This window comes from Ornithorhynchus anatinus, chromosome 10 (genome assembly GCF_004115215.2).
Source record: "Ornithorhynchus anatinus isolate Pmale09 chromosome 10, mOrnAna1.pri.v4, whole genome shotgun sequence".
Taxonomy (NCBI): domain Eukaryota; kingdom Metazoa; phylum Chordata; class Mammalia; order Monotremata; family Ornithorhynchidae; genus Ornithorhynchus; species Ornithorhynchus anatinus.
The window spans coordinates 7,465,248-7,473,874 of NC_041737.1; positions in this window are offsets into that span (position 1 = coordinate 7,465,248).

An 8,627-nucleotide genomic window follows, 5' to 3' on the forward strand; every position below is an offset into this window, starting at 1 on the left:
TACTGTGTGCAGAGCACTGTACTAAGCACTAGGGAGAGCACTAGGGAAGCAGCGTGGCTCACTGGAAGGAGCACGGGCTTTGGAGTCAGAGGTCGTGGGTTCGAACCCCGGCTCTACCACTTGTCAGCTGTGTGACTCTGGGCGAGTCACTTCACTTCTCTGTGCCTCAGTTCCCTCATCTGTAAAATGGGGATTAAGACCGTGAGCCCCACGTGGGACAACCTGATTCCCCCGTGTCTACCCCAGCGCTTAGAACGGTGCTCGGCACATAGTGAGCGCTTAACAAATACCAACATTATTATAATATAACACTGTAACAGACGCATTTCTTGCCTACGATGAGCTTACAGTGTGGAGGATAGAGCACGGGCCTAGGTGTCAGAAGCACCTGGGTTCCAATTCCGGCTCTGCCACTCGCCTGCTGTGAGACCTTGGGCAGGTCACTTAACTTCTCGGGGGCCTCGGTTACCTCGTCTGTAAAGTGGCGATTAAAACCGTGAGCCCCATATGGGACACGGACTGCGTCCAGCCGGATCAGTTCGTTGAACTGATGCTCGGTTCAGTGCCCGGCACATAGTAAGCGCTCAACAGAGGTCATGATAAACAAACCTAGAGACCGAAAAACGGCCCTTCCGATTAAGCCCTTCGACCCGCTAGACCACGCTGCTTGTCTTCGTGAACAAACTACCACGGGGAGACGATCTGCCGTTTTCCTGGAGGTCGATAAATATCAGTGATTCTTTCGTCTTCGCGGTGCCTCTGTTGAATCCCGGCTAGGCAGTTGGAAAATGGAACCATCATTTCTTTGAAAATAAATCCCCGACCTCCACAGCGCTCACGTAACTATACTGGTACTCTCTTGCTTCCCGTACCCTGTGATTTATTTTAATATCCGTCTCCTCTGCTAAAGGCTCAAAGCTCTTCGAGGACAGTGATCTCCCAAGCACTTAGCAGAGCGCTCTGCCCGAAGAAAGCGTTCAACGGGGACTGCCAGTTGACGGATGGATTCCCGACTCGTCGCGCCGAGCCCGCGGTCCCCGATGGGAATCCTCAGCGAGGAACAGGAGAGAGGGGTCTGGCAACAAGATCCGTGGATCCCTTTTTTTGCCTGACCAGCAAAATGACAAGAGACTTAACTGGGATCCAGCGGGCGGAACAGAGTACCGACTGGGCTCAGGTTTAGCTGAGCCCGTCAAGGCTCTAGGTGCCCGTCGGTAAATTCCTCGGCGCCCAGAAAGAGGGGACGGTGAGGCGGTGTATTCCCTGTGCCTCACCTGCGATACAGCCCTGCCAGCTGCCTCAGAGTTCATTCGATGGCATTTATTTCATTCAGTAGTATTTATTGAGCGCTCACCACGTGCAGAGCACCGGACTGAGCGCTCGGAATGGACGGATCGGCAACCGGGAGAGACGGTCCCTGCCCACTGACGGGCTCACGGTCTGATCGGGGGAGACCGTCTGTCGCGGGAGTCCAAATGAGAGCGTGCGGATGGCTCGGTGCAAGCCCCCGCTGCTACCGGCGGGTGAACTCAAGCCCCAATCCTGCAGACCTTCCATCCTCTCCTCTTCCCCGGCCCTCAGTTCAAGCGGGCAGCCTCATGCTGGAGGGCAAGAGAAGCAGTGTGGCCTAGTGGATAGAACACCGGGCCGGGAGTCGGAAGGAACCGGGTTCCAGTCGCCGCTCCGCCACTTGTCGGCTGGGTGACTTTGGGGAAGCCGCTTCACTCTCTGGTGCCTCTGTTAATGTGATCTGTAAATTGGGGATTAAGACCGGGGGCCCAGGCGGGACGTGGACTGGGTCCGACCTCGTTATCTTGTATCTGCTGCACTGCTTAGTACAGCGCCTGGCGCATAGTAAGCACCTAACAGACGCCGTAAAAAAGAGCATCTAAAGGTAGCTCTAAAGAGGTCCGAGCGGTTTTATAGAAAATTCATTCATTCAATAGTATTTGAGCGCTTGCTAGGTGCAGAGCACCGTACTAAGCGCTCGGGATGAACAAGTCGGCAACAGATCGAGACGGTCCCTGCCGCCTGACGGGCGCACGGTCCGATCGGGGGAGACGGACGGACGAGAACGATGGCGATGAATAGAGTCGAGGGGAAGGACAGCTCGTAAAAACCGACGGCAACCGAATAGAATCGAGGCGATGTACATTTCATTTACAAAATAAATAGGGCGATGGAGCTATACACGGTCGAGCGGACGAGGACGGTGCCGAGGGGACGGGAAGGGAGAGGGGGAGGAGCGGAGGGAAAGGGGGGGGGGAAAGAGGGTTTAGCTGCGGAGAGGTGAAGGGGGGGGTGGCAGGGGGAGTAGAGGGAGAAGGTGAGCTCAGTCCGGGAAGGCCTCTCGGAGGAGGTGAGTTTTAAGTAGGGTTTCGAAGAGGGGAAGAGAATCGGTTTGGCGGAGGCGAGGGGGGAGGGCGTCCCGGGACCGCGGGAGGACGCGGCCCGGGGGTCGACGGCGGGACGGGCGAGACCGGGGGACGGCGAGGAGGCGGGCGGCGGAGGAGCGGAGCGTGCGGGGTGGGCGGTGGAGAGAGAGGAGGGAGGAGAGGTAGGAAGGGGCGAGGTGATGGAGAGCCTTCACGCCGCTCCTACCGATGGGTCCATCAGTAGTATTTATGGAGCCTCGCCTGAGTGCTGAGCCCTGTCCTGAGCCCTTGGGAAGATACAATAGTGTTCCTAGACACGATTCCCGTCCTGAAGGATCTTACAGTCCAGAAAAAGTACCCTGTGCTCAGTTTACAGTGGGAACTGCATGACTCTCTTTTCTGAGCAGCTGCAGATGAACCTGTCCAGCGACATCACTGTTTCTGAAGACCAAGTCAAGCTATATGGGTGGATAGATGTTTGCGTGTAAGTATGTAAATTCGTAAGTATAAACACATCTATTTGGAAGGCCAAATGCCTCGACTTAGCATATTTTGGACACACAATCGGGACGATCGATTCTCTGGAGAAGACACTGATGCTAGGAGAAGGCCAGGGAAAATGTGGAAAGGCAGACCGGCAGCTAGATGGACAGAGACCCTGACGACGACAACGGAAGAACCGTTAGAAGTTGCAGATCATGGTAGAAAACAGGACATTCTGGAGAAAGTAAAACCGCGGAGTCTCTCTTAATCGGAAGTGACTCGATGGCACTTGATAAATATATCCACTCCAGTATATACACAAGTTCCCAAAGACGTTAACATCTGAGTGAGTAGATAGTCTGGGGGAGATTTTTCACTGAAAACTTCAGACTGTATGAGGAAGCATGCAGAAAATAAATCAAGTGTGGAGAAAACAAAGAACAATGCATACTAGGGGTATAAAACCTCATTCTGTTACCTTGGGGTTCTTCCTGTTCTGTGAGGAGTTAAAAGCCTGATATAACTCAAACTTGGAAGATTTTTACAAAGGGCTCTGTGAGTTACTTAGGTGAGAAATGGGCAAATGAGTCAACTTCAAAGCCACCATAAAATCATTTTAAGGCTTACGCTAACCCATGTCTTGAGCCAGACAAAAATAACACACTTCTGTAGAAAAATCCCATTGCGAACGCATTTCGGTGAAGTTACCTCTGACATCTTCGCTGGCTGGGAAAGTTACAGGGGGCCTATTAAATAGAGAGATAGGTTACATGAATCTCTCTCCGTTTGACGTTGAAAGACAAGCAGCGCAGCCCTTTAAAATGAACAGAGAGCTCCAGCGGACAGCAGGGCCGCAGCTGTAAATCTCCACTGGGAGGAAGTGGGTGGGCAAATCCAAAGTCATAATACCGAGGGTGGGGTCTGGGAGGGCCCCTCTTCCAGAATCCTCCCAAGCATCCTTCTACTGCTGCTGGAGATGGAATCCTGAGCTATACGGGCAATTGGTCAGCTCTGAAGTGGAACTGGGCGGGGACTAATAATAATGTCGGTATTTGTTAAAGCGCTTACGACGTGCAGAGCACTGTTCAAGCGCTGGGGGAGATACAGGGGAATGAGGTGGTCCCACGTGAGGCTCGCAGTCTTCATCCCCATTTTCCAGATGAGGGACCTGAGGCACAGAGAATTGAAGCGACCCGCCCACAGTCACACAGCTGACGAGGGGCAGAGTCGGGGATACGAACCCATGACCTCTGACTCCCGAGCCAGGGCCCTTTCCGCCGAGCCACGCTGCTTCTCTAAATAAGTACATAATCGTGGTACTCGCAGAGCATTACTTTGGTCCAAGCACAGGGCTGCCTCTAGACGCTAAGCTCCTTGTGGGCCAGAAACATGTCCACCGATTCTGTTACACTAGACTCTCCCAAGTGCAAGCGTTTTGGAAAATGCGTAAAGATAATACTTTCATTCATTCAATAGTATTTACTGAGCGCTTACTGTGTGCAGAGCACTGTACCAAGCGCTTGGAACGAACAAGTCGGCAACAGACAGAGACGGTCCCTGCCGTTCGACGGGCTCACGGTCTGATCGGGGGAGACGGGCGGACGAGAACGAGGGCGATAGATAGAGTCGAGGGGGAGAACGTCTCGTAAAAACCGATGGCGGCTAGATAGAATCAGGGTGAGGGACATCTCATTAAACAAAATAAGCACTTGGGGTATCTGTCAAGTGCTTACTACGTGCCAGGCACCGTACGCAGTACTGAGGCGGATACGAGCCGATCGGGTTGGACACCGTCCCTATCCCACCTGAGGCTTACGGGCTCAATCCCTGTTTTACAGATGAGGTAACTGAGGCACAGGGGAAGTGAAATGACTTGGCCCAAGGTCACACAGCAGAGATGGGGCAGAGTCAGGATTAGACCCCAGGTCCTTCTGCCCTCCAGGCCTGGGTTCTACCCATGCTGCTGCAAATGTATTTATTGAGCACTTACTGGGTGCAGAGCCCTGTACTAAGCGCTGCTCGGGAGAGTACGATATAGCAACGTAACAGACGCATCGCCTGCCCACAAGGAGCTAACAGTCTAGTCACAGAAGACACAACCCCTCTTTCTTCTGCACTTAGGGCTCGATAGACACGATCGATCGATTGATTGCCGGAGTAGTTATAATAGACGCAAATCAAACACAGTCCCTGTCACATGTAGGTCTTACAGTCCGAGGGAAAGGAGAATAGGAATTTTATCCCCATTTTACAGGTGAGGAAATTGAGGCCCAGATAAGTAACTCACCCAAGGTCACACCGCGGGCAAGGTTTAGGATCCAGATCTCACTCCCTCCCAAAGCGCTTCTGTGCATATCGTTTTATCATATTCTATTTATCGCTATCGTTCCTGTCTGTCCGTCTCCCCCGATGAGACCGTGAGCCCGTCAGAGGGCAGGGACCGTCTCTATCTGTTACCCATCTGTCCATTCCAAGCGCTTAGTCCAGTGCTCTGCACGTAGTAAGCGCCCGATAAATACTATTGAATGAATGAATGAATCATATTCAATATCGGTCAATCGTATTTACTGAGTTCTCAGTGTGTGCAGAGCACTGTCCTAAGCGCTTGGGAGAGTACAGTCTAACAGAGTCGGTCGACCTGTTCCCTCCCTACAAGGGGCTTGCTCTCTAGAGTGGGTGACAGACAAAAGAAATAAGTTTCGGATAGGTACATAAATGCTGTGGTGCTGAGGGCGGGGTGAATAAAGGGTGCAAATCCAAGGGCAAGGGAGACACGGAAAGGAGTTTCTGTTAGACGAGGAGGTAGATGGGTGGCCGCTGGAGGTTCTTGAGGTGTGGGGAAACGTGGACCGGACATTTTCACAGAAAAATGATCCGGGCAGCAGAGTGAAGCAGGGACTGGAGTGGAGAGAGACGGGAGGCTGCTGCAGTAATCAAGGGGGAATAGGCCAAGTGCTTGGATCGCCACGGTAGCACTTCGGATGGAGAGGAAAGGCGGATTTTCGCGACGTTGTGAAGGTAGAACCGACGGGTTTCGGGGACAGATTGAATATGTGGGTGGAACGAGAGAGACGAGTCGAGGATGAGGCCAAGCAGACGACGCGCCTTCCTTCTTTGTTTTTTCTTTTGTTCTCCTCCATTAGATCGTAAACTTCTTTCAAGCAGAGGTTGTGCCTCCTATCACTACTGTACTTCCCGAAACGCTTAGGACGGTGCCCTGCACAGAGTAGGCCCTCAGTAAATACTACCGATCGATCTTGGGACACCTAAAGAGGCAGACTCTACCTGCTTTATGCTTTTCACATACCTCAAATTCTTCCCAGCAGTCTACTGTTCTAATGGACCGTCGGGAATCGGCCACCAGCCCCTCGATCCCCTCTTCCTTTTGCCCTCATATTTGAATCTTAAGAGGTGCTTTCTTCTGCCCTCAGAGGGGCGTGGATGATTTGGCTACTGAAAAAAGAAAAAAGGCTCAGACAGCTGGGACGGATGTTTTTCCATTTTTTTTCTCCAAAGACTAGGTTCTTTTCCCTGTTTTCCCTTCTTCCTCCAGATTCGTGTCCTGGTGATGAATGGGGTTTTTTTTTTTACCTGTAGCGTTGATACTGGATCAGCGAGAAAACTCTGGAGTGGAGGAGGTTAGTTCCGGCAAGAAATGTGGACGTATCAAAGGCTCTGATTCCGTGTCAACCTAATGGGGTGGGTGAGAAATGAAGAATGTTTACCTCTGGATTTAGAAAAATCTAAGCAGCGTGGCTTAGTGGAGAGAGCACGGGCTTGGGAGTCAGCGATCAGAGGCTCTAATCCCGACTCCGCCACTTGGCAGCTGTGTGACTTTGGGCAAGTCGCTTAACTTCTCGGTGCCTCGGTGACCTCATCTGTTAAATGGGGATTAAGACTGTGAGCCCTAAGCGGGACACCCTGATTTCCTCGTATCAACCCCAGCGTTTAGCACACAGTAACCGCTTAACAAATACCATCGTCAGTCCCAAACCAGGTATTTTCCCTCTGAGAGGGCAGATGGTGGCATTAGACTCTCCCTGCACCCCCGGATGACAACACCCCTTCGGCCACCTCTTGCTCTTATTAGCTTATGTGCGGCCTCGGCCCTGGGGTGTATTTTCTGCACACATTTCCCCACTCGTCGAAACCCTGCTAGAGTTTCCCATCCATCTCCACATCAGGCAGAAACTCCTTATGATCAGCTTTAAGGCACTCGATCGGCTTTCTCCCCATTACTTAGCTTCGCTTCTCTCCCACTACAGCCCAGCCCGCACACTTGGCTCGCCTAACGCCAACCTTCCCGCTGGGCCTCAACGTCCTCCCTCTTGCTGTTGACCCCTCGCTCACGGAATCGTAATATTAAAGATTATGGCTTTTGTTAAGCACTTACGATGTACGAGGCACTGTTCTAAGCGCCGGGGTAGACACGAGATAATCGGGCCGGATACGGTCCCTGTCCCATATAGGGTCACGTTAATTCCCATTTTGCAGGTAAGGGAACTGAGGCCCAGAGAAGTGGAGTGACTTGCCCAAGGTCACAGAGCAGGCAAGTGGTGGAGCCGCGATTAGAGCCCAGGTCCTTCTGACTCCCAGGCCCGTGCTCTATCCGCTAGGCTACTACGCACATCCTCCGTCCTTCCTGGGATTCCCTCCCTCTTCACATCCAGGAGATCACCATTCTCCCCGTCTTCAAAGCCCAACTGAAATCCTATTTCCCCCAGGATATTTCCCTGATTTATCTTTCATCTCTCTACCCTGTCCCACTACTCTGTCACCTCTGTCCTTGAGTTTGTTTCACTTCTCTGCGCCTCAGTTACCCCGTCTATAAAATGCGGGTAAAATCCCTGCCCTTATGGGACCGGATCTGGGGAAGAAATCAAGAGATGCCTCAAAAAGGAACTGAGGCACCACATGAAGATCTGACGTCTTCAGATAGAGTTTTATATATTATAGTATTTACAGTTTTAAAGTTGAAGGCAACTGAGAAAGAACAGTCGAGAACAGTTAAAGTTTTTATGGAGTCTGTTAAGCGCTTACTGTGTGTCAAAAACCGTTCTAAGCTCTGGGATAGATACAAGTTAATCGGGTCTGGCCTAGTCCATGTCCCACATGGGGATTACGTGATAAGGGAGAGGGAGAACAGGAAAACTGAGACTCGGAAAAATGAAGTTATTTGCTCCAGGTCGCAAGGCAGACAGGTGACGGAGGAGGAATTAGAACCCAGATCCTCTGACTCCCAGGCACCTGCTCTTTCCACTAGGCCATGCTGCTGCCAGAAAGATCAATGTAATAAAGATGGAGCATGTGGGATAGTTCTCCTTTTTAATGAATTGCTGAGATATACCAATTCAGCACTAAATAAGCCCAGGGGGAGGTAAAATTGACATACGCTTTGAAATAAGCAACGGATCTGGGACCTTCCGATTTAGGATTTTAGGAACCCAGTTGAGTTGAGATTATGGTGCCCGTTCCCCGGCAGTAGCTACGGAATAATCTATTCTAGTTCGCGGCATTCCCGGCTGGAAGCGGTGATTTGCCTTCTAGGAACGGGGAGCTGAGTCATCGGCCGAGAAATTGGATTTTCGCTTTCGTCGAGAAATATAGGCAAATTCAAATGTAATAGGAAGCAGTGGGGATTTCTTCCATCTGTGCTGTGGAAATGGAAAACGACGAGGAGGAGCAAAGCCTAAGGGCTTCATTGTACTCTCCCAAGCACTTGATATGGTAGAGAAGCCGCGCGGCTCAGTGGACGGATCACTGGTCCGA